General features: G+C 31.9%; 1 protein-coding gene and 1 long non-coding RNA gene across 8 annotated transcripts in view; one reads left to right on the forward strand and one right to left on the reverse strand.

The window, feature by feature from the left end:
- ntm (neurotrimin) overlaps positions 1-25761 on the forward strand; it is a 631630-nt gene that overhangs the window by 233873 nt on the left and 371996 nt on the right.
- Positions 22543-25241, reverse strand: LOC141376269 (uncharacterized). Its single transcript, XR_012386017.1, has 2 exons — positions 23974-25241; positions 22543-23828 (listed from the first exon to the last, which is right to left on the reverse strand). It is a non-coding gene; the product is annotated as an uncharacterized lncRNA (long non-coding RNA).

Here is a 25761-nt window from a genome sequence, read left to right on the forward strand (position 1 = left end):
AACAGCAGCCTCTCGCGGATTCGCAAAAACAAAAACTGCAGCCGTACGTACCCACTGGGACGTATTCCGCGGTCTCCAGAAACGTTCGCGGGACTACGTTTCCACAATGAGCCCGGGTTGAAAAGTTCAATAGTTCCATCAGACCACAGAACATGTCTCCAAATATTATTCTTTTTCCCAGTGTAATTTAGCAAATTGTAATCTAGCTTTTTGTTGTTGATTTTCCCATGTTGTCACACAAGGAAGCAGTGTGTTTGAGGTTTTCCTTAAATACTATTCTAGTTGTGCCTCCAATTAACTGAAACGTTGTCAATTAGCCAATCAGAAACTTTCAAAACCTTGACACGATCATCTGAGCTTTTTCAGAGCCCTAATAATCTTAATGTATGTAACTTGACTTTCAAGAAGTTATAACAATTTCTCAAAAAATACCTGTCTCATAATTGTGCTATTAAGCATAACAGAAACAAATCAAAGTATCAAAAACTATTTTTTTTGAAAGTTTGACATACCCTCAGTATACTCTGATTAGAACAAAAATATTTAAATATTATGCATTATCACGTTGATTAAGTATAAAAAAAAAAAAAGTTCGTAAATGAATGTATTGTTAAGTGTGTATTTACAAATACTCCTTTAAAAAATAAATCCCACCACCTACATTTTCATTCATATGCCTGTCAACATCTGCTAGAAAACTGACACTTTGGCAGCAATGTTCATGACATTTCAGAAAATTGCCAAAAATGAAAGCCTCCTTGGTTGCATGTACAGCATGTCCACTTTTGGACATTGTTAGTAGAATCTTTTGAATGATTGTACACCATTACATCTTGTTTTACAGAAATGTCCATACAATCATTAGATAACGTCCTAGCAGAAATTCACTGGTACATTTTCTTATTTTATTGTAGTTATTTAGTACTAGTTATCTAGTCACACCGTGTAAAATGAAGTGAGTGTGACAACTCTGCTTGTTTTGCTGCCAGTCCACAGGACTGTAAGTGCACAGTAGTTGAAGAAACACCTTTAAATATTAATATCGTCGGAAGCCCAAAAATACAGCAAGACAGAAGCTAAAAACGTCCAAAAGCTGGTCAGTCTTTAGGGAGCACAGTAATGCTTGCATTCTTGACCACAGCATTGTTTAGTACCTGAATCTCCTGCTCTCTGGCCGCTCTATTTACTGAGCTTATAGCGCAGACTGCGGATTGTGCCGGAGGCTGTGATGTGCTGTTTTCTTGCTCATCACATTACAGTGTTTGAGTCTAGAGGGTGGGAGATTTTCACATTTAGCTCTGGAAGGTTTGACTCCCTTCAGGACACAAATCAGCTCCCACCAAAGGAGTTTGTCACTAGGTATTTCTAAAAAAGTTGCAGCATTTTGTAAAATGCTGTGAAATGCTGAGAATATGATATTTGTTTAAATGTGCAGTAGGGGATCTGCCCAAATTTTAACTGGATGAACATGTTTTAGTCTTATGCCTTAGTTAAAATATAAAATTACATTTTATAATGGAATCTAACATAATCTAATATAATCCAATATAATATAATTAATATAATATAATATAATATAATATAATATAATATAATATAATATAATATAATATAATATAATATAATATAAAATAATATAATAAAAAATAATATAATATAATATAATATAATATAATATAATATAATATAATATAATATAACATAATATAACATAATTTAATATAATATAATATAATATAATATAATATAATATAATATAATATAATATAATATAATATAATATAATATAATATAATATATTATAATATTATATAATATAATATAATGTAATATAAATGTATATGAATACATTTAAATAATTTACTTTAATCATTACTATCGGAATGTAAAGAGACTTTCAACTATGGCGCTAATTATATGCCAAAACAATCTGTATTTGATATTTCTTTTATTTAAATTATTGACAATTGTAGTTTTAAAAAAAAAAAACTGAATTTTTATATGCCATAAAAATTGTTTTGAATTTGAATTTCCTTGTTTTAATGTGAATTTCTTCATTTGAATTTTCTTATTTAAATTTTTTAGTTTGAATTTAAATTTCTTAATTGGAATTTCATAACTGGAATTTCTTCATTTGAATTAAAAAAATATAATTTACATTTCTTAATTTGAATTAGAATTTCTTAATTTGATTTTTTTTCATTTAAATATGAATTTCTTAATTAGATTTTTTTTCATTTGAATTTGAATTTCTTTATTTGAATTTCCTAATTTGAATTTGAATTTCTTAATTTGAATTTTTTTCATTTGAATTTTAATAGTTTTTATTTGAATTTGAATTTTAATAATTTTTATTTTAATCAATAATTTTGAAGTGTGTTGTATATTTTTTTTGTTTTTAATTAATTCGTTTTCAATTTTAAGATAGTCCTAACATCGTAATATATTACTTTTATATCTGAAGAGGTACACAAATAATATATTACTTTTAAAAGTAATGTTACACTGGTAAAAAGTCATACAAGAATTCTCAAACAAAATCTAAAACATACATTTTTACTGCAACATTATGAAGAATATAAGTCTTTCATCAACTACCATGTGTAATATTGTGAAAAGACTCAGTCTGAGCAAGAAGGAAACATCAGCTGTATTTGCACGACCTTTAAACTCTCAGTAAATGTGCTTGACCTGCCTGATTGCAGTCCTGATTTGTCTCCTATTGAAAACGTGGTGCCCATCATAAAAAGGACAATCAGACAATGATGACCACAAACTGTTGAAAAGAAATCTCATTTCATGTCATATTGGGCACAACTTTAGTTTTTAAAACTTTAACAATTACACTGTATAAAGCCATTAGTTGACTTTACTTAAAAAAATGAGTGAACTCAATGTTTTTGAAAGTAATTAGTTAATTTTGGTAAAAAACAAAAAACAAACATGCACTGTAAAACCCAACAGTCAACTTTATCAAATGAAATGAGTGTAATTTACTCAAAATTTACTGAAGTTTAATTCTACTCATTTGAAAAGCATTTTGAACTCAGTGTTGAAGATAATAAGTTAATTAAATACCTCATTACTTCATCTTAAATGGGGTAAGTTCACATTTCTCATATCATATTTTAAACGGTTTGAGTTGCCTTAACATATTGGGTTTTAAAACACTCAGTTGATTCATGAATTGGGTTTTACTCAATTGGGTGCTCAAATTGCTTCATTTACTCAAATGGATTAAGTTTACAGTACACATTGGGATTAGTTTTTGAACTTAAACTGTTTGTTGCTATCGGTTTTCTCAGATAGTTTGAGTTACCTTAAATTTTTGGGTTTTACAGTGTGTTACCTTATTATTATCAGTGTAAGTTAATGAATTCTGGATATTTATAAAAATAATAATAATAATAATAATAATAATAATAATAATAATAATAATAATAATAATAATAAGTCCAATGAACAGTTCCAAACTCAAAGAAATGGTGCTTGTTCAAACTATTTATATAAAATGAACTGAAATAACACAATTCTTAACATTTGTTTGGGACAAATTAATTATTTTATGTTAAATAAACTTAAATGTATTAAGTTAACATTATTTATTTTTCTTGTGGCAACATGTATGAATTGTAGAACCCTGCATTTTTTACAGTGCAAGTTTCAAGGGTAAGGGTTGCAATATAAGGATTTACTCACATTTAGTTTTTAAGGCAACATATTTACTCACCTTTTTTAAAGTAAAATACACATTTTACACTGTATCCTCAATTCCCACACAACACTGCATTTAAAATGCACTTTTCTGTGTCACAATGGTAAACATGTATCTGTCGCAACAATTTTAGTGTTTCTTAAAATCAGTCAGTTTTTTTGCTCAGTGAAAACAATAAACAAGCTTTTTCTTTGTACTTGTACCAATTTAATGACATTTAAAGTTTCTCAAAATTCATAAAAAATAGCATACTCTTGAGTTTATTACATTTTGCAAGAACTTTTATTCCAGAATTGGGGTGCTACTTTTAGCTCACGTTTTTAGTTGAAGTTCCCAGCGTGCATCAGATTCCTCTTCTGGCCTGTAATCAGATGCAGTGGTTGATTGCACTTCCCAACGGAGGATACTTGAAATGATAAGGAAATCATCCACTGATAGATGTAGATTTTCACACTCAAAAAGTGAAGCCCACCCAGGTGACAAATGTCCTCCTGGGAAAACCTAAGATGGCCAATTTGGATGTCGTGCACTGAGCTGATAGGAGCCGAGAGAATTTTGCTGTCATTTTTTTTTTCTCATCTGGGTGAAGGCTGAACACCCCGGGGTTTCTTATTTTCTTTCCTTCAAAGGCTTTCTATATATAAGCCATGCCAGATTTGTAGTTATTTATTATTTATTTTTAAAAGGAAGTTATTTTGAGCTTTTTTTAAGCTTTAAGGTCTCCTGAAGTACCTTGAAATTGTTCATTATCTAATGTAGTTTCATCTGAAACACGAGGACAGGACATATAAAGAAGCTCTGTCTTCTTTTTAAACAAACAGCCAATAGTGTTTTGTTCATATATCACAGGAAAAGCTAATTTGACTTGTAACACAATATAATTATGCAATGCTGAGTCTGTCTTACCATTCATCGGCTTTAAAATACAGCATTCAGTGTAGAATTCAACAAGTTCTGATATGTTTTGTGGTCTGCACTGACTTATACATATAAGGCACTTTTTGCTCGTCTCCAGACCAGTGTTGGGTTAGTTAATAAAAAAAATAAAAATAAAAAACTAATTATTCATTCATTCATTGTCCTTTGGCTTCAGTGCGATTTAGCATTGTTAGCATTGACTAATTAACATGCAGGAGTTTGTTAATAGGTAGGAGCTACCATTTATCATTTGCAAATATACTGTATGCATGTTGGAAGTGAAAAAGTTACAGATTTCAACAGCTTCTTCTGATTGGCAGGAATCTTTAGATAGTAGAAAGCAGTAATGTTGCAAAAAAACAAACCAAAAAAAAAAACAAAAAAAAACATTTAATTCCTATATTGTCTGAATGTTTGAATGTTTATATGTTCCTAAAATACAATTTTGTCACTGTTTTTTGGATTACAATAGCTTATAACCTTAGCTCTAAACTACTTATCCTACCAAAATCCCCCCTACAATTTTTTTTTTTTTTTAATTTCAGGGGGACTTCTAGACTCAGTGGACCAAAGTATGAAATATACTGTAAAAATAGTTAAACTTTAGTAAACGAGTGGTGGAAGTCTGTGTATTTTGAGTAGGCTGCTATGAAGTCTCAAGCTGATCCAGGATGTAATATATTGAAAATGTTGTGGTAAAATACTCGTTAAATGGTTTAATCATTAATGTTTTAATTTTTGCTCTTTCTGAAGGTCTTTGCAGTTTTCCTTTCAGCTGTGTTTGAATTCCACGATAATATCTTGACAGTGTTTTCTGGCTTTTATTAAATTAAATCTGCAGACTTTTAGGCTCATGTTCATAAATCCATGACAGGAAGTGTAATGATGTCCTCAGGGAAAGAGCACATCTGAGTCAAATCTTTCCTTATAGAAGGAGCTCATCCAAAAAAATTAAAATTAAACACATATATTTAAAAAACATATATGATATAATTACAATAGATTAATATTGCAAAAACTATATTAAATACAAATTAAAGAAAATAAGCAAACTTAAACATCTAATTAATTTATTATTATTGATCGTGTTATTCCAAAGCATTTGTTGTTAGATGCCTAAAAATATATATATATTAAACTATGGTTAAAAAAAAAAAAAAAAAATATATATATATATATATATATATATATATATATATATATATATATATATATATATATATATATATATATATATATATATATCATCAATAAATAAGAACAATACTAAAGCCAAATAAAAGGACAAATTTACACTACACATACTCTAAATGTACTTTATATGAATAGTAGCTTTATAATAATAATAGTAGTAGTTTTATATTTTGTCCATACCAAATATCATATAAAGGTTACTGCAGATTATCAAAATCTAAGAAGATTAAAAAATAAAATGACGAGGTAGCAGACAACTTGTTTTTGTGCTTTTGTAGTCTTTGGTGTGGATCAAATCCAGTGCTAAATAAATAAATAAATAAATAAACAAACAAACAAACAAACAAACAAACAAACAAACAAACAAACAAATAAATAAATAAATAAATAAATAAATAAATAAATAAATATCTTCATATGCATTTAGAATGATACAAAGGTAGACAAATCCTATCTGACTGTTTATCTTTTGTTGCCTGATAAAAATACTTCCTTTTAAAAATCATTCTGTTCTTAATCTTAATTAATTGTGAGACTCATAAATATTTGCATAGATGATTCCCCATTAAATGAATAACTACAGACTACCTTAATGCATAATATTTTGAATGAAAACATATATAAATTGATAATTTAAATGAGAATATTAAATGAAATCTTATTTTGTTTATAATATGACTATACAATAAAATCACACCTTTTTTTATTCATTCATATATAATAGCGACTATTCCAAATTGCACAGTGATGTTTATACTGTAAAAGTAACATAAACAAGTCATTTTATTTTAAATGGGAACATCAAAGTATTTATATAGAAAATGTATATTGTATAAATATATTATATAACAATAAAATAACAAATATAAATGAAATAATTAAGGAATAACTGACAAGTCATTGAATTATTAGAAACAAAATCCATACCCCAAGGAAAAAAATCTGCAAGCTAAAGTCAGCTATTCTTTTTATTCTAATTACAGCATCTCAAGTCATTGTTGAAATGTTGCATTTTATAAGGGGGCATAACAGACCCCCATTAAAATGCAACATTTCAACAATGACTTGAAGATGTAAAACATGTCTCACGCCTACAGTGTGTATGAAAAGTTTCATAACAAAATATCCCACAATTTTTTTTAGAACTCTTTGAAACTGCTCCTTTTTGGCACTGATCCGAATTGTGCAGTTTTAGTGAATGTCACTTTAAATTCATATGAGAAGGCAGAGCTACAAACAGCTGTGCGTCACCATAGTGGCAAATTCAAAACGGAACTAATGCTATCTCTGTGGAAAACAGAAAATGTTGAAAAGAAGTGGCTTAGTAAAAGAAAGTCTATGGAGACTTCAGTGTTCACTTGAGCATCCTAAAACTCCACATTTATAATGCTGGTAGTCGCTGAAATTATCTTGAGCAGATGAAAACTCTAATGGCAGATAGCTGCTTCTTACTCAGGGCTGTTTATGCTAATGAGTTTACCAAGTGTGATTATAAAAAAATATATTTCTTCGTTTGAGGCTGGTTACATTCATACACTGTTGCCACACAACTGTGTGTAAACCCCAGCCTGATCTCAAGAGAAAACGTAAGTATTTTACGTTTTGGCAGTTTAGTGGCTAATTCGTACGAATTGGTACGAGTTCAGTCGTAAGAAAATGTACGATTTTAAAAAGGAGGCGTGGCACCTAACCCCACCCCTAAACCCAACCGTCATTGGGGGATGTACGAATTAGATCGTACGAATTTGTATGAATGAGCCACTAAATGAAAAAGTTACGAATTGCCGTGAGATTGTGTTGGTAAACCCCTTATAAAAGGAATTTTTGCATTATAAGCCCTCTTTAAGAAATTTGTCAGGTTTTTGGTCTGTGAATCCATCACTACTGAGAAATGTCATGCACCCCTTTTATTAGCAAAGCTATTTTATCAATAATACAGCATACAACCCATTTCCATGTTTGTGTTTGTGGTTTGTGGGGTTTATTTTTTGGTGCCTTTCAACTCCAGCATTCAACAGCCTGTATAGTATAAAAATAAATAAGCACATATATCTTTGGAATGTCACAAGGCTGAGCAAATCCTGTCTGAATGTTCATTTCTGGGTGCATGAAAAATTCCACCTCTTTAAAAGCGTTGTCAGTTCGTCTCTGTGAAATAATCTGAAGGCCAGCATTAGGCTGTCATGTATGAGGTTTAGTCGTCTGCTTGTGTTCGCAGGCTGATAGCAGCATTAAAGCGCAGTGAAGGTCAGCTCTTAAACAGCTGTGTTGCGGGATGAATGGAAGCAGGTTTTGTTGTGGTTTTACCTCTGCTCTGTGTTGCGTCCCGCTGTGATCTTTCGCCTGTCGCTGTGCTTGTTATCGGCCCCTGAAAATACTGCTGCCTCACTTGTTGTTGGTTCAATCGCTTGTGGGGTCAGAGAGGTTACATAAATACCTCCAGCATGAAAAGCAAACCTGCAAAAAGAGAGAGAGAGAGAGAGAGAGAGAGAGAGAGAGAGAGAGAGATATTGCTTTGCAAGTTTGAAATTAAGGTAAACATCATTTTTGATTGTCATTACTCTAATGCTAGAGGAAATAGAAAGCAAACACGGTTGTAACTGTCTGGCTGTGGATACGTTATTATTATTATTATTAATATTATTATTTTAATAGTTAAACTGAGATTGATATTTTTCTTGTTAAATTACTTATTCCATTACAAGATAACCCTTTTTTAGAAGAGATATGACTCAACATCTTTAAACTATGTTAGAAAAACATCTTTATAAGTATGATTTGATATTATTATTAATTATGATGTCAGGTTATGTAAGGAATAATGATTAGGGATGATGATTTAATTATTTTTTTCTGTAAATGCTAACTTATAGCAATAATAAAAGTCCAATAAATATAATATAGTAGTAAATAGTACAAACACAACAACAACAAGAAAAAGAAGAAGAAAAAGAAAAAGAAGAAGAATATGATTATCATCAACAACTACAACAATAATTTAATATTTTTTTATAATAAATTTTTTTTAAGAATTTTATATAAATATAACAGTATTAGAATTATTAGTATTTTTAATAAAGTTAGCATTTACAGAATTTGATTTTATTTATTTTAATTTATTTATTTGTATCTGCATATATATATATATATATATATATATATATATATATATATATATATATATATATATATATATATATATATATATATATATATATATATATATATATATATATATATAGTTATCCAGTTTTTATCGTGTTTTAAATGTGGTTTTATTTTTATCTGTGTTTATTTATTTATTATTTTTAAAAATATTTATATTTATTTACTTCTATATAGAAATATTATTCTATATAGAAATACAGAATTTGATTTTATTTATCTATTTATTTATATCTGTACACACACACACACACACACACACACACACACACACACACACACACACACACACACACACACACACATTTTTTGCATAGTTTGACATCATAATTATTACATGTATCCAGTTTGTCAGTGTGGATTAAATGTGGATTTATTTATATTTGTATTTGCTTATTTATTTTTATATGTTTTTATTTATTTGTTTATTTATTTATTTATGTATTTAATTATGTATTTTTATTTATTTATTTATTTATTTATTTATTTATTCATTTTTTAAAGTTTGAAAACATTTACTGAATAAAGTTTGTCTCAGTCAAGATTCTTCCTCATAAAACAACAGGCAGTTGACATCAGTACTGCTCACTAGATTTATCCTTTTCTGCATGGACACAAATACCAACAACATTAATTAAAAAAAAAAAAAAAACTCCATCGTCGACTCAAATTCTCCCTGTTCATGATTTATTTAGAGCTCACCATCTTGAGGCTCACCCTCGGGACATTAGGATTAAACTGCCACATTATGAATAAAACATCCTGAAATGAATTCAGTGCGGTCCAGAAATATTATCTGAAGTAAATCAATGTTTTAAACAGAACCCCCCGTGGCCTCAGGTGTATATTTAAGCAAAACTGAGAGAAGTCACAGCGCATGAAACCTTTTCTCAGTCAAAGTTCAATTCCAAAATATATATAGAGAGAGAGAGACTACCGTAAGCACAGCACCTCTATCTGCCTACACAGATCTTCAGCGCTTTACTGCAGAGCTGAAAATAAATGGCCTCTCTGCATCCCGCCAGACACCATCCAGGAAAACACATTTAAAAGAGGACATGTAAATCCTCATTGAAGGACTGCACTGCGCAAGACGTATTTACAGCCGTTGGTTTATTTACTCTGCCACTTCAGATTGTGGCATTTAGATGGCATTTCGATGTTTTTACACCAATGGCTTCATGCAGCACAAATGTAGCATGAATGTATTTATATAGGAACATTACTTCTGCATAAATAGTATTATAAACTATTGCATGATACCTTGAATTTGGAAGTAAATTGGATTGAAAACATGTTGGCAGCCTGTTAATTTACGTGCAGTGTGTTCAGTCAGAAACATGCTAAGCCATCTTTAAGACATGTTAAAATGCTAACAGTCTGATAAGTCATGTTAGAAATATGTTAACAAATTAAATCGGCTTCACAGTGGCGCATGGGTGAATTGGGTAAGCTAAATTGTCCATAGTGTATGTGTGTGAATGAGTGGGTATGGATGTTTCCCAAAGATAGGTTGCAGTTGGAAGGGCATCTGCTGCGTAAAACACATACTGAATAAGTTGGCAGTTCATTCAGTGATGACGTCCCAAGAAAAAAATAAAGGGACTAAGCCAAAAAGAAAATGAATGAATGAATGAAATTATGCTGACGGTGCCATAAACATGCAAGAGACATGTCATTTCATGCTAATATCTATTAGCTATGCATTAAACATGTAAGTTGTATGCCAAATTCATGCTACCCATATGTTAACTCCTAGTAACAATATTCGTAACATTTTAAAAACCACTTTAACTCATGTTTTTCAACATTCTATATTTTGCTAATAATATGTAAAGCATGCTAGTAGCATTTTAATTCATGCTAAAATATGCTAACCATGGTTGTATCTGTCACATTCACCAGCGATCTCTAACCACCAGAGGTCGCTGGAAAACATTCTCACTCACAGAACTACAAATGTGTTTGTAAATGGACTTCAACTTCATACATGCTCTTCGCCCACACACCTGCTTCCTCATTTAGCTTGATTACATTTGCACACCTGAAGACTTTCAGAGACTGATTAACACACACTATTTAAGCCACACATTCACTCCTTCAGTTTGCCGAGTCTTGTTCACTGTAAAGTAGCCTTACAACGCGTTTTCCTTGTCTCGTTTTCCTGTGTTTTGAACCTAGCCTTGTTTATTTAGTTATCCTTGTCTGTCGCCTGCCTTTCGACCTCTTGCTTGTTAAATTGACTACGATTCTGGATTGTCCTCACACACCTGTTTGCTCCCGTATTGACCACTGCTTGCCTGACTGTGAATAAACCTGCATATTGGATCCTACCTTCTGTTGTGGTGTTACTCCCCGTCGTTACAGTAACAATGTGTTTAATCACAATGAAAACTTAATCTCCATATAAATGTTAACAACACCAAGTTATGCTGACAACAGGCTAACATGTTAGCCACTTGGTAAACATTAAATAGGGATGGTAAAATGTTAAAAATACTAAAAAAAAATAAGCTAGGATAACATTAACTCTTTTCAACAATAGGTCAGTTGATGCTAACAAAATGCAGACCTCACAAACATGCTGCCAGCATAATAATTCATACTATACATATGCCAAATCATACTAGAAACACGATAATCTGCATTTAGATTTGATGGAAGCAGGATTGGTGTCTGTATTCACAAATGTAACAGTATATATTGAATGGGATTTTATAAACTATTTGGGGATTGACTGCAGACATATCATTCTCTTCATTCATAATGGACTTACTTGCAAGGTATGCAGACAACATACTAAAATGTTAGCCATGTGGTAAACATACTAAATAGAGCTAGCAAAATGTAAAAAATGCTACCAATAGGTTAGCATAACATTAGCTCTTTTCAAAAACAGGTCAAATCATGCTAAAAAAATGCAAACCGCATGAGAAACAGGCTGCCAGCATACTTCATACTAGACATATGCCAAATCCTTCTAGAAACATGCTAATCAACTTGTTAGAAATATGCAATAAACCTACCAGTTAATGCCAAGAACAAGTCATGCTAAGAATATAAAAACCACAACATGGGCTCATTCTGAAAACGTAGCCCTATACATTTCTGGAGATTGCAAATGATGTATTCAGAAGTACAAATGGTTGCATTTCATTTTTAAAATGAACACTACGGAGCGGTATGATGCCATTCCTTTTTCACGTTTTCCAGCTGACTGCTTACTTCAGTGTGACAGCTTTCCTGCTGTTACCAAATTTTCCAGTAACTCTCCTTGTACGTCAGTGAATTTGAGATGCAAAGAGGAGTTGACTGCGAGTCCAGTGAGGAACGGTTCCAGAAAGTGGGTGAGACAAAAACAGGATCTGATAAATAAAATATACAAGTAAATAACAAGGTGAGAATGTGGTAAAATCAGAAAATTTGGTAGAAAATTAGATGGGGTGCTTTTCTTTTTCTGCATTGCTTTTTAAAATTATCGGCTGGGTTTAGGGAAGTGGCTGGGTGGGCGGGTTAATCTGTGCTTTTGAAAATACTATTGGTTGGGTTTAGGGAGGGAGGAGGGTGGGTCAGTGAATTGGTCAGTCAGTCAATCAGCCAGTCAGTCAGTCAGTCAGTCATTCAGCGGCCTCTGGTGGATTTACTTGAGAAGAGCAGGTAAGAATGGCACTTGCGAGATAAATTTGAGATCTGAAAATGCATCACAGCGGCCTCTGGTGGATTCACGAAAACAAAAAGCTCTTAGGGCGTATTTGGCAGTCTCCAAAAATGTATATAGAGCAAAGTTTTCAGAATGAGCCTGGGTTGGATAACCATGTTAAAAACATCCACAATTTATGCAATAAACATGTTAGTCATTTTTTTTTCTAAAGGTATTTTAACATTTCTCACCTGCCTTTGTCAACAAGCCAATGTTAGGCTACTGCATATATTTTTTATCAAGTATGTTGTTTTCTCCACAAGTTTTATCAGGTATATTTAGATTTTTCTCATACTGCGACATGACTAGAAATCATATTCTTGCTGAAATGTTCTTGCTGCCCTAGTTTTCAGTGAGTAAAGTCAAATTCTCCTTCATTTGCCCCCTCAAAAAATCCTCCTGTCTCGGACAAACGTCAGTGGGAGTGACTGTGTTACACACCACTGCTGAAATGTCAAGCCCTGTACACAACAGTGATGCGTCTTTTCTCGGTACCAGCACCTCTGACACCTCTACCCTTATATGACAAATAGCCGAGCGCTGAAGCTTATCAGAACAACGTTGCTGGATTTGCTTAGGCTGGTACAGTTTTTGTCAACTTATAAATAGTGATCTGATGCCATAGCTCGGCTTAGATTAAGTCGTGGATGTTTATAATATCAGACAAGAATGCGCTCAAGCATTGGGGTGCTTTAAATCAGGCATGAAATTAATTTCCAAACATTTTTGTGCTGAGGTGTAAGTAATAAAAGGCATATGCTTTGTATTTCACATTTGTATGGCCCGAAGCTGATCCAGCAGGCCTTTGGAGTCATTGTTCGACTTGTGTCTGTCTGACCTTAGAGGCTTTGAATCTCTTTGATCAATACACGGAATCCATTTTCATGAATAAGGCTGGAGTGTTATAGCAAGAATGGCTTTGTTGCTGCTCTTTGCTTGATCTGTCAGTGTCTGCTTTATGTCGGAGGTAGATCTTTAAAAAGAGATGCAGCAACTAATCATTATTCAATCATGTCTTCTGCTTTAATACTATTTATGGCCCTTTTTTTCCATTTGGCAAGTTGAGAACTGGATTTAGATTTGTTGATTGGTATCTGTATTCACAAATTTAACAGCTTCACATATCTGCACTGGCTTTAGTTTGTATAAATTGCATTGGATTTTATAAACTGTATTTTAAATGGGTTGGGGACTGCAAAAATATCAATCTCTTCATTCATTATGGACTGTTTTGCATGACGCACAAAGCTATGTTAGATTTATGTGAGGCGCAGACTGAATAAAATCCAAGAAAAAAAAGTGAGTTCTGCATTGATGGTACATATAGGGTAAAAAAGCAGCTGAAGAATACATATTCATAATTTATTATGCCTTTAAAGCATATTAACATTTCATGTTGTAATGAGAGTATCTTGGCAGAAAACTATGAAGGTTTTATTTATTTATTTATTTATTTTTTGTATAGGCATTTGATAAAAGAACTGTTTAATTACCTAATATCTATATTAGTATTTTGGAGAAGCAAATTTGGACTTATGCTTTACATTTTCCTTGCATATTATATTATGTTATGTTATATTATATTATATTATATTATGTTATATTATATTATATTGTATTGTATCGTATCGTATCGTATCGTATCGTATCGTATTGTATTGTATTTGTCTGGTTCTTGAATCTGATTGGCTGATTAAGACGTGCAATATTCTGCCAGTAATATCACTGTTCACCCTTTACCCTTGTGTATTACTCTGCCCACATACAGCAACAAGCAGAGGACACTCTACAGTTTTGACAATGCTGTTCAGCCTTATAATCTTAAAATGTGAGCAAAATCACCCATTTTGTCATCACTTTAGACATCACGCTAGAGAATCATTCAAAGATGTATCAAAATAATTACATATTCATTTATTTATTTGATTTTAATTTTGAAGAGAAGCAAAAATAACACACAATTATGTTTAAACTTGCCACAATATTAATAAAAGTATACAAGCTTACAAATAAGTGAATAATAATATGAAAAAATATATTATAATTTATTATAATTATAAAATTATATAATTTATAATCTTATAATTAAAATTATAATTTATAATTTTTAAATCTAATCTAAAAATAATCTTTTAGTTATTATATAAATTTGCAATATCTAACAAACTAACAAATAAATGTATTTTATGTTGTTGCTAAATAAAAAAACTGCTATTTAAATAATATCAAATTTACAACTTTAATAACTTGTCCTGTAGCAGATCAGCTCCTGTTCCTTTTGCAAGCATTAAAAAAAAGTATGAGGCTTGCTTGCTGTGCTTTCATGGGAATGTTTTATTCTAATGAATCAAATCAATTCCACACACAGTACAGTATGTAAACAGCAGGTCTAATTATATGTGGTTTGAGTCTGGAATTGACTTTGCAGGCAATGTAAACATTTCTTCAGATACATATTAAAATTAATTTGCCCTCACCACCTCCTGAAGGTAAGAGGATTAACGTATTTAACTGAATGCATTTAATAAAACTACAATGTGAATTTAAGCCATCTGTTTAATCTGGATAATAAAAAAGCAGCCAAAATCATCAATACAGTGTTAAATTAAGATAACAGAGATTGTCTTTTATTCCGCACAAATCAAACATGGTAGCTGTTCAGACCATTTTGGCTTCATGTTCATTCCTGTTGGCACACCAACTCACTGAGGGCATCATTAACAGAAAGATTTTGTGTTTTGCATATGTAATTAGCACAGTCCCTTGACTGAAACAGGAAGAAAGACTGAACACACGTACCTGCTACCACAGCGAGATAAAGAGAGAAATATATCAAATCTAGGGCAGATTTCACACTGCGGCTCTTTTTGGCCAGAATACTTTCTCTGTAGTTTTACAGTTACTGACGTCCATTCGTTTTTCTCTATGCTTTATTTATTTATTTGTTGTTTACATAACATCTGTTTAGCAAGCATTCTACTTTCTGAAAGTTTAAATCCATTATTTATGCTTCAGAAGTGCAAGAAAAACATGTTTTAACTGATTTCTTCACAACACTCCAATATTAAAAATATTATATATTATTTTACAGTAATAAGTATAGTGTTTCTGAACTATACTGTAGTAAAGTGTGATGAATCTGTTGCAGTATGGTAACACAAAACTATAGTAATATAAACAAATGACTCCATAATGTAGTTTTTGTTTTCTACAACTATAGAGTATATTATACTGCAATACACCACAATTTACTGTAGTAAAAACTAAATATGCTACAGTAATTAGCACAGATTTTCAGCACACTATTGTTAATACTATGCTGGAGCATTCATTAACAATTTGTTGTAAATATTGCAGTACAATTTGCTATGGTATGGTTCAAAAAACATAGTTACTATATATATATATATATATATTTTTTTTTCATGTGGGCTGTCATATATCTTTGGTTGGAGAAACAGTTTTAATCTATATTAAAGAGAGAAAAATAGAACACCAGTACACATCTGTCAACATAGTAAAAAAAAACCTAATATGGTCATTACTGTTAGCAGTTGTTCATACTTAACATGTAAGACAAATGCTGTCAATATGCAATAAGTGGTAACATACAAGTGTTAACCAAGTGTAAAAAATGCTAGCAACATTTTAGCCACATGTTTTAAGCATGTGCAGTAGCATAGGCAACTGATTCAACCTAATATAATATTCAAATGACAGAAATATTAGTAGCAGTCACTAATTTTAGTAATTGTTCATTATAACCATGTATACCCTGCTGAAAGATCCAGCTTAAACCAACCTACTGTAGGATAGTTGGCTGGTTTTAGCTGGTTGATCAGCCTGGTTTTAGAGGGGTTTTGGCCACTTCCAGGCTGGTTTCTAGCAATTTCCAGCCTGGTTTTTGCTGGACAGGTTGGGGGATGACCAGCTAAAACCAGCTTGACCAGCCAACCAGGCTAGGAGCCCAGCCAAAACCAGCTATGTCCAGCTTTAACCAGGATGGTCAAACTGGTTTCGGATGGTTTTAACTGGTCACTTTTCAGCCTGACCAGCTAAGACCAGGCTGGAAATGGCTGGAAACCAGCCTGGAAGTGGCCAAAACCCCTCTAAAACCAGGCTGGTCGACCAGCTAAAACCAGCCAACCATCCTAGGCTGGTTTAAGCTGGATTTTTCAGCAGGGTAGACATGCTAGCAGTGTCAAAACATGTTTACACTGTGCTAATCATAATAAAAACACAAGCTACACTGTTAGACATGCTAAATGCTAACAACATGTTAATAGTGTTAAAATGTGTTTGAAACATGTAACACTGGAATGTTACTAGAAAACATACTAAAACATATTAGCCAATAGTCATGAGAACTGGCATGTTTTCCAGTTTGCTAATTAATTTTAGCATCATTAAACTATTTTACAATCTATCTATCTGTCTATCCGTCCGCCCGTCGGCCTGTCCGTGTGTCTGTGTATTTGTCTGTCTATCCGTCTGTCCATCCATCCGTCCATTCCTCCATCCATCCATTCCTCCATTCCTCCCTCCATCCATCCATCCATCCATCCATCCATCCATCCATCCAATCCACCCACCCAACAACCCACCCACCCATCCATACACCCATCCATCCATCCTTCCATCCATCCATCCATCCAACCCACCCACCCAACAACCCACCCACCCATCCATACACCCATCCATCCATCCATCCATCCATCCATCCATCCATCCATCCATCCATCCATCCATCCATCCATCCATCCATCCATCCATCCATACAACCATTTATCCATCCATCCATCCATCCATCCATCCATCTCTGTCTGTCCGTTCGTCCGTCTATCTATGTATCTATTTATCTATGTATTCATCTATCTGTCCATCCATCTGTCTTGCAGTTAGACTACATTGTATAGTTAAAGTGTAAAAAAAATCTGTGGATGATCCTGTAAAAAAAAAAAAACTATGCACTTTGTGAATGTTTAGCTGCATATTAATTGCTGGTCCCTCCATTTTATTTATTTTTTATTCTTTCCTTTATTTTATTTTATTATTATTTTTACAATGTGCATATAGTTATTACATATAGAATATACAGCTTTGCTTGAGTACACTGAGCAATGATGTTGGTTGTTCGGAAATATTATTTTGCACCTCACTGCACCTAGAATTACGTTTCTTCTTCTGTTACTTAGATTGCAACAATATGTAATTTTGCTCAAGCAGTGCGTGATATAGCGCCACAATTAGATGGGATCTGCTTCCTCTAGGGGGTAATACTTGTTGCTAGCAGCTTGCAGGACAATTGCTGCTGTTATCCTCAGTTCTGCTGGCAACAGATAATCCATCAGGGGCTTTTACCCTGCTCTCAGCCCTTGAGCACAGCTGTTGTCATTTTAAAAGTCTGTTTTTAGACCCCCTTCCCATATAACATGCTAAAAATGATTCAAATTATGGTTATGGCCTTGAACCAAAGTAATATTCATGAAAAGCCCCTTATGCTAGTCTTTATGGTCTGCTCTCTGCTGGTATTCTCAAGTGTATGTTATATATTTTCTCTGACATGCAATTATTGTTGCCAACTGAATCTCTTTTTCTTTGTTTCCTTAGGTAAGACCAAATATGGCCCATCAAATATGAATGAGACGTGGATGATTCTTATGCATCTCGGTGTCAATAGCTAAGTACCTTGCGTTTGTGTTTTGCACAGTTGGATTGCAATGCTATGCTTGTGTGTTCGGGGTTAAATATAAATCCATAAGTGGATGTAAAGACATACAGCAGATGGTCCAATCATTTCCAGTTTTGTTTGTCTTAAGGAGTGGTTTTGTGTGTTGTTTACTGCTGGCCAGAAAATGCTGCCTTTTATGTTGTTGCTATTTCATTAATTATTTATGTTTCATACTTGTTTCACTGTTAAATGTTTGTTCAAAGGTTTACAACATGGCGTTTAATCGCATCTTAAAACATGTTAGCCATGTGTTCTAACAACGCTACGGAATTTACAGAAACGTTAGTAGCCGAAAAGAAATGAACAGCCATTCATTTTAGTAATTGTTCATACTAACCATGTATTAATACGCTGACATGCTAGAGACATGTTTGCAATGTGCTAAATCAAGATACAATGCTAGATGCAAGATGCTAGCAAGATGCTAAATCAGTTGTTATGCTAATTCATTCCATGTGTTAAGATGTTGAATCATGTTAAACTTGTTAGAAAACATAACAACAAATTAGTCAATAGCCTCTAGTTAGCATGATTTGCAAGATGCTAATTCATTTGATCTATCTATCTATCTATCTTTCTATCTATCTATCTATCTATCTATCTATCTATCTATCTATCTATCTATCTATCTATCTATCTATCTATCTATCTATCTATCTATCTATCTATCTATCTATCTATCTATCTATCTATCTATCTATCTATCTATCTATCTATCTATCTATCTATCTATCTATCTATCTACCCACCCACCCATCCATTCATCCATCCATCCTCTACCTCAGTCGTAATTATTAGCATTTCATGTAGGTAATGCATTTTTTTTTCTCTCCAAAAAAAAAAAAAAAAAAAAAAGTGACAACAGCTCCAGTCTTGGTATACTTCCGAAAAGTTGTAAAGATCATTATTTACTGTAGATTAGTTTTAGATTTTGGCTTATATAAAAGGGTCGTAGCACCATTTTATGTGCTGGCCGTCATCTGGATTCATAGTGATTCTCGGTGTGATAACTCAAAAGGCAGAAAATGTATTATGAATTGGTTAATTAATAGCACTCATTGTCATTCACGATGCTCCGAATGTGTTCATCTGGGTTGATTCATGACCAGTAAAAATAGCCTCCCTGATGGAGAACCCTGGCACAAGCATCTGGCAAAAGCAGCAGGTCTGTGCGAGGAATATATCAGCGAGACAAGTGCACTATAAAAGCTTTTATTTCAGGTGTCAAAACTGTTGATAGAAGGCAGTGTCAGTGTCCTTAGACTGGTCTCTTGGTGTGTAATTGAGAGCAAATTGCTAGTTGACACTTTTTGAGGTCACAATGCACTAGTGCTATCACAATGCTGAAATTTCTAACTTCAATATAGAAAAATTAAATGTCATAAAAAAAAATGTATATATATATATATATATATATATATATATATATATATATATATATATATATATATATATATATATATATATATATATATATATATATATATATGAAATTCCTATGGAGTTCTAAACAAAGAGAGAACACATCGCTTTGTTAGTATGAAGATTCTACTGCACTGGCCAAATGTATCCCTGGTCATCGGATATTATATAGTTACTATCCACCACTAACACAAACTATACATTTTAAGAATGAAGCATGGATGCAGGTTTTTTTGTGTGTGAATGCACTTCTAATTTTATTTCTACTAAAAAAATGGCATAGAATTATACATGGATAAAATTTGGGTACTACCGACAGTACCTACAGTAAAAAAAAATACCTGCCCTCATCCCACTATACACTCAGGGCAGCTTACTCAGGCCTGTAGCCAGTCTATTGAAAGGGGTGGTTCTTTTTTCTGAATTTTTATATTTTTTTCCCAGTTATTCGCATAATTTTTATTTAATTTTAGTAGCATTTTTTTGCTGGATCAGCTTGTCGGATGGTGATCTTAACTACTTTTTTTGATGCACCATAAAATATTTCCTACAATGTTGTCAAAGTGCTTACTACACTATTTTACTACGATGTATTTATACACAAATATGGATTTAAATTGAAAGTTAATCCAGTTTTATAAATACTCTAGTGAGATTAGAATAAAAAAAAAAAAAAAAAATATATATATATATATATATATATATATATATATATATATATATATATATATATATATATATATATATATATATATAAAGATAATATGAAAAAAAGATGAATCCTAAATACATAATTATTATCTTCCATCATTTAAAACAAAATGTGAATCTGGTAAAACTTGTTTTAAGACCGCAGCTTAGAGGCAAATAACAAACTGGTCAGCTCACTATTTGGCACTTTAATATTTAAAGGTGGGGCTGTTACTATAGTTGCTGGTTTAGTCCAAAAATGTGCAACATCTTTTGGAATTTTGGTCTGGTCGGATCATATTCTCACTACAAACAACTCCAGTGTTCATTTGTAATAAAGTGATCCAATACCTGCTTGAAGGACTTATTTTTTTTACAGTGTATTGTCTTTTAAAGACTGTAATTGTGCCATTAATTGACAAATTTAACAAGTTACTAATTTGAAGTGCAAAACTGTAAGACAAGTCACATTTATGCACCAAGTGACACACAAACAACAAATGAATATGACATTTCCTGTCATGTTAAATCTGCTAATCTCTTTGCATTTGATCATCAATGCATCAACTGTAAAATAAAACACTGAAAACTCTGAAAAAATGCAAGTGGTGGGACAGATTAGACTTTGGTGGGCTGAAACTGAAATAAACTTTATTATGATACTTTTAATAAAAACATCATAAACTTCTTCAACCCACCTAAATAAGACTACAGAGATAATAATACAGTGAAAAAGTTCTCAACCTTTACAGTGAAAGCATCAACCTTTATGAAAATATTGGCACTTTAGACAACATCACTATTCGTTTTAATGCGTGCGTTGATTAGATCTCATGGACGTGGGCACTATGGTCATTAACAGCTGTTATCGAGACATGAGAAAAATTAAAGACATAAATAATCAGTGTCCGGCAGCTGTGAAGATGATTAGGATACCATAATGAGAGAGCTGATTAAGAATAATCTCTCTTAGGGGTTCGGTGATGGAGATCGTAACAAGTGTCACCCGTTTCTCCAATTAAGCCAAAGCTGGAAACACACACCAGTGCAGAGGAGCAGCAAACCCAAAAATAACAACCCTACTAATTTTCTCAGTTTTTCAGGAGCCTCACAGTAATTTGGATGATTACAGTGGATCTTTACTAGGAGCAAGCTGATTTACCACAGCAAAAGTACATTTTTAATACATTTGCTATCATAAATCATGTCTTTTTTTCTCATAGTCTTACATGAGTTTAAATTACTTTCAAATATTAGTAGTAATAATCAGTTTTATCTCACGAAGACTAATTATGTACGTTTTATGTCGACACACAGACATAAATAGCTTTTTATTTATTGATTTTTATTTTGTATTTCTTTACAAAAGTTTTTTTTTGTGTGTGTGTGGATATGTATTTATTTATTTAATACTTGTTTGAACTGTTATTATAATTTTTTTAAATATTGTTTTTTATTTTTATTAATATTATTATTATTATTATTATTATTATTATTATTTTATAATTTATACTTATAGACAGTCACATGCTCATAAAACATTGCCATAGTCATGTTTATCTGTTTCTGACAAGACGAAACGTGATTGCAGGAAACTAAACACTTCACTTCCCTGTGAAATTTAAAATAAATTAAACTTCTTGTAAAAAAAAAAAAAATAAATAAATAAATAAATAAATAAATAAATAAATAAATAAACGATAATAATGATTTATATACTGTAAATACATTTATTTGAGTGTACATTTCTATCAGTATTGGATTATGGAGATATACAGTTGAAGTCAGAATTGTTAGCCCCACTTTGAATTTGTTATTCTTTTTTAAATATTTCCCGAATTATGTTTAACAGGGCAAGAAAATTTTCACTGTATGCCTGATAATATTTTTTCTTTTGGAGAAAGTCTTATTTGTTTTATTTTCACTGGAATAAACACGGTTATTAATTTTTCAAACATCATTTTTAAAGTCAAAATTATTAGCCCCTTCAAGCTAATTCTTTTTCGATAGTCTACAGAACAAACAATCGTTATACAATAACTTGCCTAATTACCCTAACCTGCCTAGTTAACCTAATTAACCTAGTTAAGCCTTTAAATGTCACTTTAAGCTGTATAGAAGTGTCTTGAAAAATATCTAGTCAAATATCATTTACTGTCATCATTCATTGATTCATTCATTTTCTTGTCGTCTTAGTCCCAGCGGAATGAACTGCCAACTACTGCCATCATGGCAAAGATAAAATAAATCAGTTATTAGAGATGAGTTGTTAAAACTATTGTTTAGAAATGTGTTGAAAAAATCTTTTCTCCGTTAAACAGAAATTAGGGAAAAAAAATAAACAGGGGGTCTAATAATTCAGGGGGCTAATAATTCTGACTTCAGCTGTACTTTATATCCAAGGAACATATTTTTACAGTTCAAAAAAAAAAAAAAAAAAACTTGGATATTGTTTATCATAGCGTATTATGATTTGTCACTGTATGATTCAAGTGCATAGGCACATCAATGTAATTTATATAAAATAACACTGCTAAATTACCACAGTATACAGTTGAACTCAGAATTATTAAACGTTCTGAACTATTAGCCCCTGTTTATTTTTTCCCTAATTTCTGTTCAACAGGAGAAGATTTTTTCAACACGTTTCTAAACATGATACTTTTAATAACTCATCTCTAATAACTGATTTATTTTATCTTTGCCATGATAACTTTAAATAACATTTTACAATATATTTTTCAAGACACTTCTATACAGCTTAAAGTGACATTTAAAGGCTTAACTAGGTTAATTAGGCTAACTAGGCAGGCCAGAGTAATTAGGCAAGTTATTGTATAGTGATGGTTTGTCCTGTAGACTATCGAAAAAATAAATATTTTAAAGCGGCTGTTAATGTTGACCTTAAAATGTTTGATTTTTAAATTAAAAACTGCTTTTATTCTTGCTACAATAAAACAAACAAGACTTTCTCCAGAAGGAAAAATATTATCAGACATACTGTGAAAATTTCCTTGCTCTGTTAAACATAATTTGGGAAATATTTGAAAAAGAAAAAAAAATTAACGGGGGCTAATAGTTCTGACTTCAACTGTATATCTAGTTTGTTGGTGTACTGCTCAAATACTATACTATATATTAAATATGTTTAAAAATATTCTAAAATCTGTCTATTTTTCTGTCTAGAAAACTCTGCATGTTTTAATAATTTATTCTGGTTTACATTATTTTTTTGTGTGTCCATGTGTTGTGATATGATATTTCTGTTAATCTGTCCTATATGCTGCCTGTCCCTGGTAGAAGAGATGTTGTACCTCAGTGGGACTTTCCTGGTAAAATAAGTAAATAAAAAACATAGAAATAAACATAAAATGTTGCCACAGAAACATTTTCATGAAATGCAAGCTCATGGAAAACATCACAGACAGCGTTTTCTACAAGTTTAACAACATTATAATATATAGAACACACAACTACTAAAAACCATCAAGAAAACACACATGACAATAAAGCAATGCAATAAACAATAAGTGAACAACATTATATGTAAGTTAAAGCTCAAAGAAACTAATTAACTTAATAATTAATAATAATTAACATAATAATGTTTATTAAACAAAAAAAAAAGATAAATGGAATACAAAACTCATATAAAATGAATAATGAAATATGAGTGATGTTTAAATAAATGAAACATCACTTACTCAGATTAAATAAAATAAAACAAAACAAAAAAATAATAATAGTTTAGTGTCACAATACATTTAATCACCGTAAGGAAACTTACTATTGACCATATTTGTATCTTCTGCATTCCTCTCCGGTTACAATCACTTTTTTTCAGTGTAATCTAAACCGAGGAGTCTAGAAACACATCCAGAGACCAATTTATGACTCTCACCTGGTGTTTGTTTATGAATGATAATGCACAGCCAGAGATGACAGAGTTGAGAGTTAAATACAGTAAAGCCATTCTCCGTACACAACCCTGCAAAACAGAATTGAATTCATAAATGACAGCTCCATGCTATGGAAAAGACAAGCGGTTGAAAGCGATAAAAATGCTTCGATTTGATGCATCTTTGGTGAAGGTTCCTCTGGTTACTGCTGATTGATGCTCTCTGGGAGAAGACTGGGATTGTGGGGATTTTTTCCCCCCTGCTTCTGCGGTGTTCAGCCTCTCCTTAACTTTCCATTAGACAATAACAGCTCAGGTCTAATTACCTGCAGTCCTCAAGGTCAATGTGAATGAGAAAGTCATTAGCAGGGTCTGCTCTCCTCTGAGGCGACCGGGTAACACAATGCAATCAGGCTATTGGAACGCAGACAGCGGGTAAACAACTCAGCACGACATTGCATAATTCACCACCACACATGACCGTATGGACACCAGTGGCCATATTAGTGCAGGCCAAAAATCCGGATAATATTCAGATGGAAATGAAAGGTTGAGAATTTAGTCTTTTTACCAATTAAAGAGATACTAACAGTGCATTTTAATCAGTTTGCACTCTTTAAACACCACATATATTCCCTTGATTTTGTTATAAGTTGTGTCCTAATTCAGAGGGTGAATCCTTTGAAGGATGTGGACTTCCATTTGAAGTCCATGGGGGATGAATTAAATCCAGTTAAATGGGACAGTTGAGCCCAGGGGTTTTCAAAATGGACATATTTAAAGAAAAAAAAAATACTAATAATATGTGAAAAAAAAGAAGTGGTTATACCCAATTTAGACTAAATTATATTATATTATATTATATTATATTGTATTGTATTGTATTGTATGATATGATATGATATGATATATGTTATGATGATATGATATTATATTGTATTATATTATATTATATTATATTATATTATATTATATTATATTATATTATATTATATTATATTATATTATATTATATTATATTATATTATATTATATTATATTATATTATTTCCTAGCTAGTAAGTCATGTGCAGGTAAACCTCACAGATGCTAGAGGCCATGGTCTTTAGCCTTTATAGTAGAGCAACCGACTCCCATGTGGAAGGTCACCAGTTCGATACTAGCTTGGATTAATGTTGGGTGGCGTAGGACGTTCATTTTCTTTTCGGCTTAGTCCCTTTATTAATCCAGGGTTGCCACAGTGGAATAAACTGCCAACTTACTTAGCAAGTGTTTTACGCAGTGGATGCCAGCCGCAACCCATCTCTGAGAAACATCCACAAACACTC

Source organism: Danio rerio, chromosome 10 (genome assembly GCF_049306965.1).
Source record: "Danio rerio strain Tuebingen ecotype United States chromosome 10, GRCz12tu, whole genome shotgun sequence".
NCBI lineage: Eukaryota > Metazoa > Chordata > Actinopteri > Cypriniformes > Danionidae > Danio > Danio rerio.